Source organism: Ranitomeya variabilis, chromosome 1 (genome assembly GCF_051348905.1).
Source record: "Ranitomeya variabilis isolate aRanVar5 chromosome 1, aRanVar5.hap1, whole genome shotgun sequence".
Classification (NCBI taxonomy): domain Eukaryota; kingdom Metazoa; phylum Chordata; class Amphibia; order Anura; family Dendrobatidae; genus Ranitomeya; species Ranitomeya variabilis.
Genome location: NC_135232.1, coordinates 883,080,804 through 883,099,803, shown reverse-complemented (window position 1 = coordinate 883,099,803; position 19,000 = coordinate 883,080,804).

Sequence of the window (19,000 nt, the reverse complement as noted above, 5' to 3'; positions counted from 1 at the left end):
AAGAGACCTTGGACACACATCTCTATGGATTTCATTTCGGATCTCCCGGTGTCTAAAGGCATGTCTGTCATCTGGGTGATATGTGATCGTTTCTCCAAGATGGTCCATCTGGTTCCTTTGCCTAAGCTGCCTTCCTCTGCTGATCTGGTTCCTGTGTTCTTCCAGAACGTGGTTCGTTTGCACGGCATTCCTGAGAATATTGTGTCGGACAGAGGATCCCAGTTTGTTTCCAGGTTCTGGCGATCCTTTTGTGGTAGGATGGGCATTGATTTGTCGTTTTCGTCCGCTTTTCATCCACAGACTAACGGACAAACGGAACGAACTAATCAGACTCTGGAGGCGTATTTGAGGTGTTTTGTCTCTTCTGATCAGGATGATTGGGTGACCTTCTTGCCATTGGCTGAATTTGCCCTTAATAATCGGGCTAGTTCTGCCACCTTGGTTTCGCCATTTTTCTGCAACTCCGGTTTCCATCCTCGTTTTTCCTCGGGACATGTGGAGCCTTCTGACTGTCCTGGAGTGGATTCTGTGGTGGATAGGTTGCAGCGGATCTGGAATCATGTGGTGGACAACTTGAAGTTGTCACAGGAGAAGGCTCAGCGTTTTGCCAATCGCCGCCGCGGTGTGGGTCCCCGACTTCGTGTTGGGGATTTGGTATGGCTGTCTTCTCGATTTGTTCCTATGAAGGTCTCCTCTCCCAAATTTAAGCCTCGATTCATTGGTCCTTACAAGATATTGGAGATCCTTAATCCTGTATCCTTTCGCCTGGATCTTCCGGTGTCGTTTGCCATTCACAACGTATTTCATAGGTCCTTGTTGCGGCGGTACGTTGTGCCTGTGGTTCCTTCTGCTGAGCCTCCTGCTCCGGTGTTGGTTGAGGGCGAGTTGGAGTACGTGGTGGAGAAGATCTTAGATTCTCGTCTCTCCAGGCGGAGGCTTCAGTATCTGGTAAGTGGAAGGGCTATGGTCAGGAGGATAATTCCTGGGTGGTCGCCTCTGATGTGCATGCGGCCAATTTAGTTCGCGCCTTTCACGCCGCTCATCCTGATTGCCCTGGTGGTCTTGGTGAGGGTTCGGTGACCCCTCACTAAGGGGGGGGTACTGTTGTGAATTTACCTTTTGGCTCCCTCTAGTGGCTACTAGTGTTTTTACTCTGGGTATGTCTATCATCCCTTGTATGCTCACCTGGGTCGTTAGGTCAGGGGTGTTGCTATATTAGCTCCCTGGACCTTCAGTTCAATGCCTGGCATCGTTGATATCAGAGCTAATCTGTAGTGCTCTTGTCTACTGATCCTGGTTCCTGCTTGATTAAGCTAAGTCTGCTTTCTTGCTTTTTGCTATTGTTTTTGTTTGCATTTTTGTCCAGCTTGTACATAATCTGTATCCTATCCTTGCTGGAAGCTCTAGGGAGGCTGGAGTTCTCCCCCCGGGCCGTTAGACGGTTCGGGGGTTCTTGAATCTCCAGTGTGGATTTTTGTAGGGTTTTTGTTGACCATATAAGTTATCTTACTACATTCTGCTATTAGTGAGTGGGCCTCTCTTTGCTAAACCTAGTTCATCTCTGTGTTTGTCATTTCCTCTTACCTCACCGTTATTATTTGTGGGGGGCTTGTATCCAACTTTTGGGGTCTATTCTCTGGAGGCAAGAGAGGTCTTTGTTTTCCTCTTCTAGGGGTAGTTAATCCTCCGGCTGGCGCGAGACATCTAGCGACCAACGTAGGCATGTTCCCCGGCTACTTCTAGTGTTGGCGTTAGGAGTAGATATATGGTCAACCCAGTTACCACTGCCCTATGAGCTGGATTTTTGTACTTCGCAGACTTGCTGATATCTCTGAGACCCTCGCCATTGGGGTCATAACAGACTTCATCTAAAAATCACTAAAATTGACAAATCTCCGGGCCCAGATGGAATACACCCCCGAGTACTGCAGGAATTAAGTACAGTCATTGATAGACCATTATTTTTAATCTTTAAAGACTCCATAATAACAAGGTCTGTACCACAGGACTGGCGTATAGCAAATGTGGTGCCAATATTCAAAAAAAGGACAAAAACTGAACTTGGAAACTATAGGCCAGTTAGCTTAACCTCTACTGTGGGTAAAATCCTGGAGGGCATTCTAAGAGATGCTATGCTGGAGTATCTGAAGAGGAATAACTTCATGACCCAATATCAGCATGGGTTTACTAGGGACCATTCCTGTCAGACTAATCTGATCAATTTCTATGAAGAGGTAAGTTTCAGACTGGACCAAGGGAACGCAGTGGACGTAGTATATATGGACTTTTCAAAAGCTTTTGATACGGTGCCACACAAAAGGTTGATACATAAAATGAGAATAATGGGGATAGGGGAAAATATGTGTAAGTAGGTTAAGAGCTGGCTCAGGGATAGGAAAGAAAGGGTGGGTATTAATGGAGCAAACTCGGACTGGGTCACGGTTAGCAGTGGGGTACCACAGGGGTCAGTATTGGGCCCTCTTCTTTTTAACATATTTATTAATGACCTTGTAGGGGGCATACAGTGTAGAATTTCAATATTTGCAGATGACACTAAACTTTGCAAGGTAATCAATACAGAGGAGGACAATTTTATATTACAGGATGATTTATGTAAACTAGAAGCTTGGGCTGATAGATGGCAAATGAGCTTTAATGAGGATAAATGTAAGGTCATGCACTTGGGTAGAAGAAATAAGATGTATAACTATGTGCTTAATTCTAAAACTCTGGGCAAAAATGTCAATGAAAAAGACCTGGGTGTATGGGTGGATGGCAAACTCATATTCAGTGGCCAGTGTCAGGTAGCTGCTACAAAGACAAATAAAATAATGGAATGAACAACAAAGGCTAAGGGGTGATCTTATTTTAATGTATAAATATATGAGGGGACAGTATAAAGACCTTTCTGATGATCTTTTTAATCATAGACCTGAGACAGGGACAAGGGGGCATCCTCTATGTCTGGAAGAAAGAAGGTTTAAGCATAATAACAGACGCAGATTCTTTACTGTAAGAGCAGTGAGACTATGGAATTCTCTGCCGTATGATGTTGTAATGAGTGATTAATTACTTAACCTTAAGAGGGGACTGGATGCCTTTCTTGAAAAGTATAAAGTTACAGGTTATACATACTAGATTCCTTGATAGGGCGTTGATCCAGGGAACTAGTCTGATTGCCGTATGTGAAGTCGGGAAGGAATTTTTTTCCCCAATGTGGAGCTTACTCTTTGCCACATGGTTTTTTTTCCCTTCCTCTGGATCAACATGTTAGGGCATATTAGGTTAGGCTATGGGTTGAACTAGATGGACTTAAAGTCTTCAACCTTAATAACTATAATAGTGATTTTGTGCACTTAGAAAACTGTTATGATCCGGTGACCTTGGAGCCGCATGAGACGTTCTCTGGAGTAGGTGGTACCTGTACTGACCTCAAACCCTAAACTGACACCGCAACTAGAAGTAGCCGTGGGGTGTACCTAACACGTCCCAGACACCTCGACACAGCCGGAGGACTAAATACCCCTATAGATGGAAATGTGAATTCTATCTTGCCTCAGAGTAGAACCCCAAAGGATAGGCAGCCCCCCACAAATATTGACTGTGAGAATAAGAGGAAAGACACATGCAGGCAGAAAACAGGATTTAGCAAAAGAGGCACTGCTAGCTAAATAGAAAAGGATAGGACAGAATTCTAAGCGGTCAGTATTAAAACCCTAAAAATATCCACAGCAGATAATACAAATATTCTACATCTAACTAAAGACATAGAATGTATATCTGCATCTCCAGAGAATCCAGCATGACTGAAAAATCCAAACAAAGTCTAAGCTGGACAAAAACACAATGAATTGCACTGAATTGTAAAGCACACTGCATGTGTGCTGCAGAGACAAAAAACCAGACACTTATCTTAGCTGAATTAACAGCAGGGCATGAGGAGCCAGACAGAGATGCAATCCCTCCAAGAACAATGGACAACTGGCAAGGACTAATGGATCCTGCACACCTAAATACCTAGTAGAGCTGCAATCAGCAGAAACACCTGCCCTGGATTACAACCCAGAGACAACTGCACTACCACCAACAACCACCGGAGGGAGCCCAAGAACAGAATTCACAACAGTACCCCCCCCCCCTTGAAGAGGGGTCACCGAACCCTCACCAGAGCCCCCAGGCTGATCAGGACAAGCCAGATGAAAGGCACGGACCAAATCAGCAGCATGGACATCAGAGGCAAAAACCCAAGAATTATCCTCCTGGCCATAACCCTTCCATTTGACAAGGTACTGAAGCTTCCACCTCGAAAAACGAGAATCCAAAATCTTCTCAACCACATACTCCAACTCTCCATCAACCAACACAGGGGCAGGAGGATCAACAGAGGGAACAACGGGCACCACATATTTCCGCAATAAAGAACTATGGAAAACATTATGGATGGCAAAAGAGGCTGGAAGGGCCAAACAAAAAGACACCGGATTGATAATCTCAGAAATCCTATAAGGACCAATAAACCGAGGCTTAAACTTAGGGGAAGAAACCTTCATAGGAACATGACGGGAAGACAACCAGACCAAATCCCCAACCCGAAGCCGGGAACCAACACACCGACGACGGTTAGCATAACGCTGAGCCTCCTCCTGAGACAACACCAAATTGTCCACCACATGAGCCCAAATCTGCTGCAACCTGTCAACCACAGAATCCACACCAGGACAATCAGAAGGCTAAACCTGCCCCGAAGAAAAACGAGGATGAAAACCAAAATTACAAAAGAAGGGCGAAACCAAGGTAGCCGAACTAGCCCGATTATTAAGGGCAAACTTGGCCAATGGCAAAAAAGCCACCCAATCATCCTGATCAGCAGACACAAAGCATCTCAAATAAGTTTCCAAAGTCTGATTAGTTCGCTTGGTCTGGCCATTTGTCTGAGGATGAAATGCGGACGAAAAAGACAAATCAATGCCCAGCCTAGCACAAAAGGCCCGCCTAAACCTAGAAACAAACTGGGAACCTCTGTCGGACACAATATTCTCCGGAATACCATGCAAACGAACCACATGCTGAAAAAACAACGGAACCAAATCAGAAGAGGAAGGCAATTTAGGCAAAGGCACCAAATGAACCATCTTAGAGAACCGGTCACAAACCACCCAGATAACCGACATCCTCTGGGAAACCGGAAGATCTGAAATAAAATCCATAGAAATATGCGTCCAGGGCCTCTCAGGGACCGGCAAAGGCAAAAGCAACCCACTAGCACGGGAACAACAAGGCTTGGCACGCACTCAAGTCCCACAGGACTGCACAAAAGAACGCACATCACGTGACAAAGAAGGCCACCAAAAGGACCTACCAACCAAATCTCTGGTACCAAAAATACCAGGATGGCCAGCCAACACAGAACAATGAACCTCAGAAATCACTCTACTAGTCCATCTATCAGGAACAAACAGTTTCCCCACTGGACAGCGGTCAGGTTTGTCAGCCTGAAATTCCTGAAGAACCCGTCGTAAATCAGGGGAGATGGCAGAAAGGACCACCCCTTCCTTCAGAATGCCAACCGGTTCAAGGACTTCAGGAGAATCAGGCACAAAACTCCTAGAGAGGGCATCAGCCTTAATATTCTTAGAACCCGGAAGATACGAGACCACAAAATCAAAATGGGAGAAAAACAGGGACCATCGAGCCTGTCTAGGATTCAGCCGTTTGGCAGACTCGAGGTAAATCAGATTTTTATGATCGGTCAAGACCACAATACGGTGCTTGGCTCCCTCAAGCCAATGTCGCCATTCCTCAAACGCCCACTTCATAGCCAACAACTCCCGATTGCCGACATCATAATTGCGTTCAGCAGGCGAAAACTTATGGGAAAAGAAGGCACATGGTTTCATCAAGGAACCATCAGAATTCCTCTGAGACAAAACGGCCCCTGCCCCAATCTCAGAAGCGTCAACCTCAACCTGAAACGGAAGAGAAACATCCGGCTAACGCAACACCGGGGCAGAAGTAAATTGGCGTTTAAGCTCCTGAAAGGCAGAGACAGCCGCAGAGGACCAATTTGTCACATCAGCGCCTTTCTTCGTCAAATCGGTCAGGGGTTTAACCACACTGGAGAAGTTAGCAATGAAACGGCGATAAAAATTAGCAAAACCCAAAAATTTCTGAAGGCTCTTCACTAGTGTTGAGCGATACCGTCCGATACTTGAAAGTACCGGTATCGGATAGTATCGGCCGATACCCGAAAAGTATCGGATATCGCCGATACCGATACCCGATACCAATACAAGTCAATGGGACACCAAGTATCGGAAGGTATCCTGATGGTTCCCAGGGTCTGAAGGAGAGGAAACTCCCCTTCAGGCCCTGGGATCCATATTAATGTGTAAAATAAAGAATAAAAATAAAAAATATTGATATACTCACCCTCTGACGCGCCCTGGTTGTAACCGCCAGCTTCCGTTCCTAAGAATGAGCGCCTAAGGTCTTTCAAGCGCTTGAAAGACCTTAGATGACGTCACGGCTTGTGATTGGTCGCGTTGCGGTCACGTGACCGCTCCGCGACCAATCACAGGCTGCGACGTCATCTAAGGACTTTCAAGCGCTCATTCTTAGGAACGGAAGCTGGCGGTTACATCGGTAAGGTCCAGGCTGCGTCGGAGAGGTGAGTATATCAATATTTTTTATTTTTATTCTTTATTTTACACATTAATATCGATCCCGATACCGATTCCCGATACCACAAAAGTATCGGATCTCGGTATCGGAATTCCGATACAGCAAATATCGGCCAATACCCGATACTTGCGGTATCGGAATGCTCAACACTACTCTTCACGGATGTGGGCTGAATCCAATCATGAATGGCCTGAACCTTAACCGGATCCATCTCTATAGATGAGGGAGAAAAAATGAAGCCCAAAAAAGAAACCTTCTGCACTCCAAAGAGACACTTAGACCCCTTCACAAACAAAGCATTATCACGAAGGATCTGAAATACCATCCTGACCTGTTTCACATGAGACTCCCAATCATCGGAAACAATTAAAATGTCATCCAGATATACAATCATGAATTTATCAAGATAATTCCGGAAGATATCATGCATGAAGGACTGAAAAACAGATGGAGCATTAGAGAGCCCGAATGGCATCACAAAGTATTCAAAATGGCCTTCGGGCGTATTAAACGCAGTTTTCCATTCATCACCCTGCTTAATACGAACAAGATTATATGCCCCCCGAAGGTCAATCTTAGTAAACCAACTAGCCCCCTTAATCCTAGCAAACAAATCGGAAAGCAGTTTTAAAGGGTATTGAAACTTGACCGTGATCTTATTCAAGAGGCGATAATCAATACAGGGTCTCAAGGAGCCATCCTTCTTAGCAACAAAAAAAAATCCCGCTCCCAACGGTGAAGAAGATGGCTGAATATGCCCTTTCTCCAAAGACTCCTTAACATAACTCCGCATGGCGGTATGTTCAGGCACAGACAGGTTGAAAAGTCGGCCCTTAGGAAACTTACAGCCTGGAATCAAGTCAATAGCACAATCACAGTCCCTATGCGGTGTATGGGAACTGGACTTGGGCTCATCGAATACATCCTGAAAATCAGACAAAAACTCTGGAATTTCAGAAGAGGAGGAAGAGAAGATTGACATCAAAGGAACGTCATTATGAACCCCCTGACAACCCCAACTAGTCACAGACATAGACTTCCAATCCAACACCGGATTATGTACCTGCAACCATGGAAAACCCAGCACGATAGCATCATGCAAATTATGCAACACCAGAAAACGACAATCTTCCTGATGGGCTGGCGCCATGCACATGTCACCTGTGTCCAAAACTGGGGTTTATTTTTAGCCAAAGGTGTAGCATCAATGCCCCTTAAAGGAATAGGGTTCTGCAAAGACTGCAAGGGGAAACCACAACGCCTGGCAAATTCAAAGTCCATTAAGTTCAAAGCGGCGCCTGAATCCACAAATGCCATGACAGAAAATGACGACAATGAGCAGATCAAGGTCACAGATAACAGAAATTTAGGTTGTACAGTACTGATGGTAACTGAACTAGCGATTCTCTTGGTACGCTTAGGGCAGACTGAAATGACATGAGAAGCATCGCCACAATAAAAACACAACCTATTCTGACGTCTGAATCCTTGTTGTTCCGTTCTAGACAGAATCCTATCACACTGCATAGGCTCAGGCATCTGCTCTGAGGACAACGCCACAGCGCGCACAGTTCTGCGCTCCCGCAAGCGCCGATCAATCTGAATGGTCAGAGACATAGAATCACTCAGACCAACAGGCGTGGGAAACCCCACCATAACATCTTTAACAGATTCAGAAAGACCCTTTCTGAAAATTGCCGCCAAAGTATCCTCATTCCATTTAGTCAGCACAGACCATTTTCTAAATTTCTGACAATACAATTCTGCCGCTTCTTGACCCTGAGACAGGGCCAACAAGGTCTTCTCTGCTTGATCCACAGAATTTGGTTCATCATATAATAATCCTAGAGCCTGAAAAAAGGCGTCTACAAGGCGTCTAAGCAAGGCCGGATTCCCAGATTCCAGGGAAAATGCCCAATCCTGAGGATCACCACGCAGCAGGGAGATGACAATTTTAACCTGCTGAATGGGATCACCAGAGGAACGAGGTTTCAGAGCAAAAAACAGTTTACAGTTGTTTTTAAAACTCAAAAATTTGGACCTGTCCCCCAAAAATAAGTCAGGAGTAGGAATCCTAGGCTCTAAAACCTGAGTCTGAACAATATAATCAGAAATACCCTGTACCCTAGCAGCAAGCTGGTCTAAATGAGAAGCTAATCCCTGAACATCCATGCTAGCACAAGACTCCTCAGTTACCCAGAGGAAAAGAGGGAAGGAAAGACAAAACAGACTACAGAAAAAAAAATGGCTCAACACCTTTCTTCCCTTCTTCTGAGATGCATTTAACTCATTGTTGGCCAGTTGTACTGTTATGATCCGGTGACCTTGGAGCCGCATGAGACATTCTCTGGAGTAGGTGGTACCTGTACTGACCTCAAACCCTAAACTGACACCGCAACTAGAAGTAGCCGTGGGGTGTACCTAACACGTCCTAGACACCTCGACACAGCCGGAGGACTAAATACCCCTATAGATGGAAATGGGAATTCTATCTTGCCTCAGAGCATAACCCCAAAGGATAGGCAGCCCCCAAAAAATATTGACTGTGAGTATAAGAGGAAAGACACAAGCAGGCAGAAAACAGGATTTAGCAAAAGAGTCACTTCTAGCTAAATAGAAAAGGATAGGACAGAATTCTAAGCGGTCAGTATTAAAACCCTAAAAATATCCACAGCAGATAATACAAATATTCTACATCTAACTAAAAATAGAAAAAAGACAAGGCGCCCCCAATGTGTCACACTGTTTAAAAAACACACATACAATCCTTTGTAGGGAATGTGCTCACCTATTGAAGTTGTGAAACTGGGTCACAACTCCCAAGAAGGCATAATCGTAGCAGCAGGTCTCCACAAGAATCCAAAAGGATGCTGGAGGTAATAGTCTTAGGCGAACTGAAGACCGCGCACACGAGGTAGATTTAGGGTGGTTTAATAAACCACCCTAAATCTACCTCGTGTGCGCGGTCTTCAGTTCGCCTAAGACTATTACATCTAACTAAAGACATAGAATGTATATCTGCATCTCCAGAGAATCCAGCATGACTGAAAAATCCAAACAAAGTCTAAGCTGGACAAAAACACAATGAATTGCACTGAATTGTAAAGCACACTGCATGTGTGCTGCAGAGACAAAAAACCAGACACTTATCTTAGCTGAATTGACAGCAGGGCATGAGGAGCCAGACAGAGATGCAATCCCTCCAAGAACAATGGACAACTGGCAAGGACTAATGGATCCTGCACACCTAAATACCTAGTAGAGCTGCAATCAGCAGAAACACCTGCCCTGGATTACAACCCAGAGACAACTGCACTACCACCAACAACCACCGGAGGGAGCCCAAGAACAAAATTCACAACAGAAAACATCCCTCCAATTTGATGCCCATTGAACAGCATATTTTTTCTATAAACTTCTATAACCTTGTAATTATGAGATATATGCAGTGTTTCTGAAAATGGAACCCAATTACAAGGTGAAAACCAATACATATAAAACAAGACAAAAACAAGAAGGGGAGAAATAAAGAGAACAAATTGAATACATAACCCAATATCGTCAAGGATGAGGAGCCACATATTGATCAGGAGTACCCTAATAATTGCCGAGCTTAGGCAACAAGTTAAGGCCCTGGTCTGTGGTCTAACAGTTTTAAAGCTTACTTTATCAGATGTATTAACTGCAAATAAAGAAATGTAACCAAATATGTCTACTTAGGAATACAGCATAGTATATATAGCAATGTTATTACAGTATGTCTGTCATTAATGTTAAGTCAAAATCACATGTATTTGATATTAGCATAGCGTCTTTGGGACATATCGTCATGTGCCTTCAAGAGGAAAACATTAGTCTCTTTTACTTACATCATCATCATATTGTTTAGTGCAAATATAATTAAGATTTACTTTTTACCCTGGATATATTCATATGTTTAGGAGATTCAGTGCTTCTACAGTCAAGTAATATACAGTATGATGGTTCTTTTATCTGCTTACCTCTCTCCATTTTCTTGCTAGCCAGGGTGCATGTGACGGTTGAGGATTGTCATCAGGTAGTGGAATTCCTGCTTTCTCCAGGAAGGCTTTCTCTTATTCTAGAAAGCACGCTGTATAAATGGAGTTATTATGGGTGAAGGATAATGCAAAGTGGAAAGCTCCAGTATCTGATACATTGGAAAGGGTACTCTCTTGAGGATCGGTCATAAGACCCGGCCAGTTCAGTATGTATGCCGATCATCTGGTGCAGGCCTTGCATGTCATATATCCAGAGACGCCTGGGGATACTTTTATTTTGTCTTTATGCCTGACCCTCTTGGTGTGCGTGTGCATACTATGTTGTTTGTTGCTCTCTGTGATCAATCTTGTCTGTTTGATTCTCTCAGCTTTCTGACCTCCGGTTTCCGCCTGACTATCCTTCTGCCTCACCCTCCTGTACCTCGCTTACCTCCCAGTTATTGACCTCAGCAAATTTGACTACTCTCTGGTGCCATTCTCTTCCTTTGCACCCTGGTGCCTGGCTCTGTCCCTGGCCACTCCCCCTCTGTCACATGATTCAGGTCCTGCTTGCTACCCAATGAGCTCTCCGCCGTTCTGCTCTTGGCTCCCTTACTGCAGTGAGTAGTCTTCCAGCAGTAGTTACACCCGGGACCCATGACAGTTACATTTGGAGAGAGGTCAACAAGGCCTAAGATGAAAGGAAAACCATTCCTCCTGTAAAGCACAGAGGTGGATCTCAGATATTTTTGGGATGTGTGAGCTACAAAGGCACAAGAAACTTGTTCAAAGTTGAAGGAAAGATGAATGCAGCACATTATAAGCAAAAACTAGAGGCAAATTTGTTCTCATCAGCCCAGAAGCTGCACATGGGACATACTTGGACGTTCCAATATGACAACGATCCAAAACACAAGGCCAAGTTGACCTGTCATTGGCTACAGGAGAACAAAGTGAAGGTTCTGAAGTGGCCATATCAGTCTCCTGACCTCAATATCATTGAGCTACTCTGGGGAGATCTCAAGCCTGCAGTTCATGCTAGGCCGCCCAGGAATTTACAGGAACTGGAAGCTTTTTGCCAAGAAGAGTGGGCAGCTTTACCATCTGATAAAATAAAGAACCTCATCCACAACTACCACAAAAGACTTCAAGCTGTCATTGATGTTAGAGGGGGCAATGCAAAGTATTAAGAAATGGGGTATGTGAACTTTTGATCAGGGTCATTTGCATGTTTTGGGTTGTCATTATGACTTAAAAAGAGAAAACACAGTAGTTTGACAATGGATGGCTTCACCCAACCACTAACCATGAGTGGAGAAAAAGTTTTGGTGTTATCATTCATATTCTCTGAAAAAGGCCAAGAAGGCAAAAATTCTGCCAGGGGAAGGTAAACTTTTGAGCACAACTGTATATCTCTCCTATGATGTATTTAATAAAATGTCAAAAGCTTCTTCTCTCTTTAATTTTATATATAAATCTATCAATTTATTCTAGTGGATGAAAATTTTATCATTTATTAACTTTTATTTTCTTTATTATTATTTGTTTTTTTAATATATTTTTATATTTTTAATTTTTTTAAGTTTTTCATTATGTATTGTTTGTTATTTATATTTCAGTGTTATTTAGATATATATAATCATATTGTTGTAGGAGAGATACCCATATTAATAATACATTTTTTTTTTTAAATTAATTCAGAAAGATATAGATACGTATGTCTTCATCTGGAGTGGTCTATCAGTCGTGGATCAATGTACAAGAGATGTCTGAAAAAAATGAAAACATTTTAAAATACAAAAAAATAAACAGAAAATAAGATGATTGACTTCATATGATACGGTTTAATTCATAATCCTTGTTTAAACCATTAGGAGACAATGTATTCAACCTATGCATCCAAAATGCTTCTCTCTTAAGGAGAATATTTTTAAAATATTTCCACCCCTCCTCGGTATCATTGTTTGCTCAATGACTTGAAATTTAGGCTGTGCAAAAAATTGATCTCTTTCAAATTACTTGACATTTTAAACTAAAGTTCCTGCCAGATACTATTCAAATTTTTTGTAAAGCCAATAAGGCTTCCAGTAGCCCATCCCATGTACAAATGATGTCATCATTAAATCTTTAGTAAAAGAAAAGTACCGCACACTCAAAGTTGATATGATGCAAAAAGGTAAATGCCAGATTTATTAACACAAAAAAATGTCAACAATTGCCACTGTGTAGGTTTGTAGTGAGGAAACCCAACGTTTCGACCCTCCCGAGTCTTATTCATGGGGTTACTAGGAAACAAATAGACAGTATAAGCAGCTGTTTGTGACATGTTATACACCGAAAATAAACAAGAACAAAAACAAAAAACAGAAAACAAAATACCAAAGCATAATAAAAACATACTATGTACAATATATACAGAGCAACCAGAAGTGACAATAGGGGTACTCTGGGGAGCAGCGAAAACTCAGTCTATGGTACAAGGGTAATGTCAGCAATTCCCTGTTTAAGGGAGAAAATCATAATAATGTTTTACCTTAACTCTTTTGTTACACATACATAGGGGTGGCAGTGTTGGTAGGCAAGACAAAGGTCCTTTACAGTATAACCTGTCATTATGATAGAAAGTCAACATTTATGCAATGTATACGTAATAGGACAACAAAATTCCGGTGAGTATGGAAGGGGATTATCAGATATGTTCTGTCATAAAGGTAAAGAGTCAGTCCCAAGGAAAGTGTTGTAATGGGGTGACTAAGGGGCAGTCTATGTGAGAGCCAATACAGGAGATACCCCAGTGATACAGAGGATAACGTTATGGATACCTTGTAAGTCCAATAGTAGCTCCTATAAAACAGGCCAGGGGGTCCTGTATGGGGTAAGCTGCAGCAAAGTGAGGGGTCCTGCAGAAAATGTGAATAGGATAAATAAGACGCACTGTTGAAGCTGAACGTTCAGGTGAACGTATAGAGGGTACCTTAAAGTGGATCTGTTAGCAGCTCCTCTGGCATGCGTAGAAGGGTCCTGTACAGGGTGAATAGCCTCTAGGGCTGTCCTATGGAGAAGGTGTCGTGGATTTGATTAGCAGATGCAGGGGGAAGGTGCAGAGTAAGGGGGCGGAGGGTCCGTGTACCTGTTCTGTACAGCGTCCTGGGATCAGCGGCGCATCCCGCGCCCAGCTGTATGGTCCTGGAGAGTGGGTAGGGGTATGCCCGCATGTACTCCTTAAAAACCGCCGTACCGGAAGTACGCGGTCCCGGAGTTATAATGGATCGTACATCGTACTCTACTGAAGTACTACGTCAACTGTCGGACACCAGCACATATAACATTGTTCCCAGAGACCCCATCTTCGAGATTCGCAATAAAATCCAGTCTGCTATCGATATTCACATTGACAAAGGCACAATTGATCAACAGACAGCAAAATTCCTTACCAATCCACACCCCATCACTCCAGTCTTCTATATCCTTCCGAAAATTCACAAATCATTGATCAATCCCCCCGGCCGCCCCATAGTGGCATCCACCGAGTCTATACTTTCACCTTTATCGATTTACTTAGAAAAAATTCTGACACCACTAATCAGAACTACCAAATCCTTCATATTGGATACGGGACACTTTCTAAACGTAATACGACAACAGGTGGATGTTTGTCATGATCTCAATGGCAAGAGAACATAGCATAAGCATATATAGGAACTAGCTCTTGGAAGATGGGAACTGAGCTGACCATGAACTAAACCTAACGCACAACTAGCAGTGGCCGGGTAGCATGCCTACGTTGATTCTAGATGCCCAGCCCAGCCGGAGGACTAAATAAAGCTAGCAGAGGAAAATATTAGTCCTAGCTCACCTCTAGAGAAATACCCCGAAAGGAGACAGAGGCCCCCCACATGTATTGGCGGTGAGTTGAGATGAAATAACAAACGTAGTATGAAAATAGGTTTAGCAAATTTGAGGTCCACTTACTACATAGCAGAAGACAGAAAGGACACTTTCATGGTCAGCTGAAAACCCTATCAAAAAACACCATCCAGAAATTACTTTAAAACTCTGGCATTAACTCATAACACCAGAGTGGCAATTCCCGTTCACAAGAGCTTTCCAGACACAGTAACGAAACTACAGCTGTGAACTGGAACAAAATGCAAAAACAAACATGGACAAGAGTCCAACTTATCTAGTAGTTGTCTAGGAGCAGGAACAAGCACAGAGAGGCTTCTGATAACATTGTTGACCGGCAAGCAACTAACAGAGCAGCAAGGTTATATAGCGACTCCCACATCTTGATGGGAACAGGTGAACAGAGAAGATGAAGACACCAGTTCAATTCCACCAGTAGCCACCGGGGGAGCCCAGAATCCAAATTCACAACAGTACCCCCCCCTCAAGGAGGGGGCACCGAACCCTCACCAGAACCACCAGGGCGATCAGGATGGGCCCTATGAAAGGCACGAACCAGATCGGAGGCATGAACATCAGATGCATTCACCCAAGAATTATCCTCCTGGCCGTATCCCTTCCACTTGACCAGATACTGGAGTCTCCGTCTGGAAACACGAGAGTCCAAGATTTTCTCCACAACGTACTCCAACTCACCCTCAACCAACACCGGAGCAGGAGGCTCAACGGAAGGCACAACCGGTACCTCATACCTGCGCAATAATGACCGATGAAAAACGTTATGAATAGAAAAGGATGCAGGGAGGTCCAAACGGAAGGAAACAGGGTTAAGAATCTCCAATATCTTATACGGGCCGATAAACCGAGGCTTAAACTTAGGAGAAGAGACCCTCATAGGGACAAAACGAGAAGACAACCACACCAAATCCCCAACAGAAAGCCGAGGACCAACACGACGGTGGCGGTTGGCAAAAAGCTGAGTCTTCTCCTGGGACAACCTCAAATTGTCCACCACCTGCCCCCAGATCTGATGCAATCTCTCCACCACAGCATCCACTCCAGGACAATCCGAAGATTCCACCTGACCAGAGGAAAATCGAGGATGAAACCCCGAATTACAGAAAAACGGGGACACCAAAGTGGCAGAGCTGGCCCGATTATTGAGAGCGAACTCCGCCAATGGCAAAAAAGCAACCCAATCATCCTGGTCAGCAGACACAAAACACCTCAGATATGTCTCCAGGGTCTGATTAATCCGCTCGGTCTGGCCATTCGTCTGAGGATGGAAAGCGGACGAAAAAGATAAATCTATGCCCATCCTAGCACAGAATGCCCGCCAAAATCTAGACACGAATTGGGTCCCTCTGTCAGAAACGATATTCTCAGGAATACCATGCAAACGAACAACATTTTGAAAAAACAGAGGAACCAACTCGGAAGAAGAAGGTAACTTGGGCAGAGGAACCAAATGGACCATCTTAGAAAAACGGTCACACACCACCCAGATGACAGACATCTTCTGAGAAACAGGCAGATCTGAAATAAAATCCATCGAGATGTGCGTCCAAGGCCTCTTAGGAATAGGCAAGGGCAACAATAATCCACTAGCCCGAGAACAACAAGGCTTGGCCCGAGCACAAACGTCACAAGACTGCACAAAGCCTCGCACATCTCGTGACAGGGAAGGCCACCAGAAGGACCTTGCCACCAAATCCCTGGTACCAAAAATGCCAGGATGACCTGCCAACGCAGAAGAATGAACCTCAGAGATGACTCTACTGGTCCAATCATCAGGAACAAACAGTTTATCAGGTGGGCAACGATCAGGTCTCTCCGCCTGAAACTCCTGCAAGGCCCGCCGCAGGTCTGGAGAAACGGCTGACAATACCACTCCATCCTTAAGGATACCTGTGGGCTCAGAGTTACCAGGCGAGTCAGGCTCAAAACTCCTAGAAAGGGCATCCGCCTTAATATTCTTAGAACCCGGTAGGTATGACACCACAAAATTAAACCGAGAGAAAAATAATGACCAGCGCGCCTGTCTAGGATTCAGGCGCCTGGCGGTCTCAAGATAAATCAAATTTTTGTGGTCAGTCAATACCACCACCTGATGTCTGGCCCCCTCAAGCCAATGGCGCCACTCCTCAAAAGCCCACTTCATGGCCAAAAGCTCCCGATTCCCAACATCATAATTCCGCTCAGCGGGCGAAAATTTACGGGAAAAGAAGGCACAAGGCCTCATCACGGAGCAGTCAGAACTTTTCTGCGACAACACTGCCCCAGCTCCGATCTCAGAAGCGTCGACCTCAACCTGAAAAGGTAGAGCAACATCAGGCTGACGCAACACAGGGGCAGAGGAAAAACGGCGCTTAAGCTCCCGAAAGGCCTCCACAGCATCAGGGGACCAATCAGCAACATCAGCACCCTTCTTAGTCAAATCGGTCAATGGCTTAGCAATATCCGAAAAACCAGCAATAAATCGACGATAAAAGTTAGCAAAGCCCAAAAATTTCTGAAGACTCTTAAGAGAAGAGGGCTGCGTCCAATCACAAATAGCTTGAACCTTGACAGGATCCATTTCAATGGAAGAGGGGGAAAAAATATATCCCAAAAAGGAAATCCTCTGTACCCCAAAAACACACTTAGAACCCTTCACACACAAAGAATTAGACCGCAAAACCTGAAAAACCCTCCTGACTTGCTGGACATGAGAGTCCCAGTCATCCGAAAAAATCAGAATATCATCCAGATACACAATCATAAATTTATCCAAATAATCGCGAAAAATATCATGCATAAAGGACTGGAAAACTGACGGAGCATTAGAAAGACCAAAAGGCATCACTAAATACTCAAAGTGGCCCTCGGGCGTATTAAATGAGGTTTTCCACTCATCCCCCTGCCTGATTCGCACCAAATTATACGCCCCACGAAGGTCAATCTTAGAGAACCACTTGGCCCCCTTTATGCGAGCAAACAAATCAGTCAGCAACGGCAATGGGTATTGATATTTAACAGTGATTTTATTCAAAAGCCGATAATCAATACATGGTCTCAAAGAGCCGTCTTTTTTTGACACAAAGAAAAAACCGGCTCCTAAGGGAGATGACGATGGACGAATATGTCCCTTTTCCAAGGACTCCTTTATATATTCTCGCATAGCAGCATGTTCAGGCACAGACAGATTAAATAAACGACCCTTTGGGTATTTACTACCCGGGATTAAATCTATGGCACAATCGCACTCTCGGTGCGGAGGTAACGAACCAAGCTTGGATTCTTCAAAGACGTCACGATAGTCAGACAGGAACTCAGGAATTTCAGAGGGAATGGATGATGAAATGGAAACCACAGGTACATCCCCATGAGCCCCCTTACATCCCCAGCTCAACACAGACATAGCTCTCCAGTCGAGGACTGGGTTGTGAGATTGCAGCCAAGGCAATCCTAGCACCAAATCATCATGTAGATTATACAGCACCAGAAAGCGAATAATCTCCTGGTGATCCGGATTAATACGCATAGTTACTTGTGTCCAGTATTGTGGTTTATTATTAGCCAATGGGGTGGAGTCAATCCCCTTCAGAGGAATAGGAGTCTCCAAAGGCTCTAAATCATACCCACAGCGTTTGGCAAAGGACCAATCCATAAGACTCAAAGCGGCGCCAGAGTCGACATAGGCGTCCGTGGTAATAGATGACAAAGAGCAAATCAGGGTCACAGATAGAATAAATTTAGACGGTAAGGTGCAAATGGAAACAGATTTACCAAGCTTTTTAGTGCGCTTAGAGCATGCTGATATAACATGAGTAGAATCACCACAATAGAAACACAACCCATTTTTCCGTCTAAAATTCTGCCGCTCGCTTCGGGACAGAATTCTATCACACTGCATACTCTCTGGCGACTTCTCAGTGGACACCGCCAGATGGTGCATTGGTTTGCGCTCCCGCAAACGCCTATCGATCTGAATAGCCATTGTCATGGACTCATTCAGACCCGCAGGCACAGGGAACCCCACCATAACATCCTTAATGGCATCAGAGAGACCCTCTCTGAAAGTCGCCGCCAGGGCGCACTCATTCCACTGAGTAAGCACAGACCATTTACGGAATCTTTGGCAGTAAATTTCCGCTTCATCTTGCCCCTGAGATAGGGACATCAAAGTTTTTTCTGCCTGAAGCTCCAAATGAGGTTCGTCATAAAGCAACCCCAAGGCCAGAAAAAACGCATCCACATTGAGCAACGCAGGATCTCCTGGTGTCAATGAAAAAGCCCAGTCTTGAGGGTCGCCCCGGAGCAAGGAAATCACAATCCTGACCTGCTGTGCAGGGTCTCCGGCAGAGCGAGATTTCAGAGACAAAAATAATTTGCAATTATTTCGAAAATTCTGAAACCCGGATCTATTCCCCGAG